Here is a 2699-nt window from a genome sequence, read left to right as displayed (position 1 = left end):
GAGGAGCTAGAGCTGGCTCTTGAACACTTCACTAAGCTACCCCACTTATCTGTCTATATTCACTTTAGCCTAGACTCTTTAATGGATAAATTATCATCCAACACATGGATATAACTTTCCTTGGTCATATCGGCCTTTCCTGGCCAAATTGGCTCCACTAGAATCTTCCCTCTACTATACTTTTGGACCTCACTAAACCCCCCAGGGTCTAGGAGACAAACCCTTTGGGTTTTCACCCTTAGCCTTGGACTCGGATTTGGACTTAGTCTTGGTCTTGGTCTTAGTCTTTTTCTCAGTCTTGGTCTCAGTCTTGGTTTTTGCTTTGGCCTTGACCTTGAGCTCTATCTCAAATCCATCTTGAACTCCATTTTGGTTCCATCTCGAACTCCATCTTGGTTCCATTTTGGACTCCATCTTGGGTCCATCTCGGACTCCATCTCAGGTCCATCTCAGACTCTATCTCGTGTTCATCTCAGACTCCATCTTGGGTCCATCTCGGACTCCTTCTCAAACTCTATCTCAAGACTTCCATATGTCATGTATTGATCCTCTTATATCCCTTTTCTAGAGACTCACTTACTATTTGCTTCATGCTTGTTCATTAGGAGTTTCACTCCCACTCTCGATTGTCCAAGTTGAAGTTTTTAGTCTAAATGTGTCATGCTCGTTTGGCTTCCACTTCGGCCACTACCATATGGCACCCTTTTGGCTCCACTTTGGGGCTTAGGGATTTATGTTTTACAACTCCATTACCCATAAATGAAGTTTGATGTCCTCATCAAATGATAAAACAATTTTATAAAGTAACCCTATCATGGGTTACTATTTTCCTTAGCACCAAGTTAATATTTGTCAATAGTGCAACACCAAAGGCTCACCATTTGTTTCCCCTCCTCTAAGGAGTATAGTCTCCTCAACTTAGAGACTCATTAGACCAATTATGGTGGTTCTCTCCCTTTATTTGGTTTAGTTCTCGCTAAACCCCTTAAAGATAGCTTTTCTATCTTAATCAAACTACTCATTCTCAAGTGGTCTCAGCTTCTATCAACATAACTATCACGCTTTGGAACTTTTAATTTTAACTTTTTGAAGTCAATTTTCTAGGTATCTCTGACACTTCACATTGCATATGTTGTGTAAATTCTATTTTTCCATCCTAAGAAGTTCTTTACTTGAGGGCACCATCATTCTCTTTTCTATTTCATGCCACCCTTAGCACTAAATTCCACTTATCCATAATTCGTGCTAGGGTTATCTATGGCCCTATCATTTGGCTACTTTACCGCTTTATTTCTTTTGGAGTTTTTACCTTTGCCAAATCGAAGCATTTGGGAATCAATCTTTGAAAATATAATTCTTTTCTCACAATCTGTTAGCATCTAATATATGTGTGTTCCTCACCTAACATTGCCATTTGGATTCTTTCTAATGATTTCCATGGCCCTTTCTTGACCACTAGTTTTTTGTTCCTATTCTTTGATCGTTGCACCAAATAGCATAGGATCATTACCTCCATCTTCGAGGTATCCTTTTGGTTTTATACCAAAGGATTTATTATACCAAGTCCAAGGGGTGTTCACCCCTAGTCTTTATAATATTTTCTGCTATAGAATCCATGGCCCAACCTTATGACCTATCTATAGGTCCTTTTTTAGAGATTATTTTCTTGAACTCACAATACTATTTTCCCGCTTTGTCACATTGACCAAGCCACACCATTACTAATAGTTCAAATTAACACTATAAACTATGAATCTTATTTCTTAACCTCACAAAGACCTTATCCTTGTTTAGCTGTAAAATCACCTAGTGATCTAATCTAATACTTTAACAGGTTGGCCAATAGGTATTAGGTCTTCCAAACCTTTAAGTTGTTGACCATGAGTCTAAGGGCATCGGCAGTGTTGGGTCTATAGCAACTGAGATTATATGTCCCTATCTTATTCATCATGTCTTTGGTGCCAATTATACCAAAGTGTTCAAGTTAGATATCTCAAGCTTTCACATTAAGTAGTTTAATTGTACATCACGACTTCAAGGCATCCCTCAGTTAACAGTGTGCCCAAACCAATCTCCTTACTGAGAGTCCATAACCACTAAAAAATAAATATCCTCATATTCTAAACTATCACCACACTTTAGTGAGTTGGGACTCAGACCCAAGCACTAGAGAGTTGGGATTCGAACCCAACTTCTATATATGCATCTATGGGTGATATCACTTAGGATGTTTAGTGTGACTCCCTACGCTAGTGCAATTTATACCTAAAGCACAGTACGGATCATAACTTAGAAACTTAATTCCTCCAAACTACCAAATCCTCTCACTTAACATGTTTGTGATCATGTATGGTCTCCTCCATGCTTGGCCCCATGGGCCACCCTTTTTTTAAGTCAACACTTTCAACTAAAGTCTTTGTTCCCCCGACTTGTCAATCTTGCTTAACAAGTCATGCAACCAATATAACATAGTTTCATACATAAATGTGAAAGTCTTTAACTATTGACTTTTGTTCAAAGCCATTTCTTTGAACACTTAGGAACTACTTCCTCAACCTTGATAGCCTTGCCTCATGGCAAGCTTTAAGACCACACTTCTGTTATGCCACTTTGATTTCACACGTTTTATGAACCATTTACACTTGTCTTTCTAGGTGCTAACCTATCTAGAATTGTCTTAAAAACAATTGCCAATTCAG

Source organism: Selaginella moellendorffii, unplaced genomic scaffold (assembly GCF_000143415.4).
Source record: "Selaginella moellendorffii unplaced genomic scaffold, v1.0 SELMOscaffold_64, whole genome shotgun sequence".
NCBI classification, from domain to species: Eukaryota; Viridiplantae; Streptophyta; class Lycopodiopsida; order Selaginellales; family Selaginellaceae; genus Selaginella; species Selaginella moellendorffii.
The sequence above is the reverse complement of the archived record's forward strand: the minus strand, read 5'-3'. Positions refer to the sequence as shown.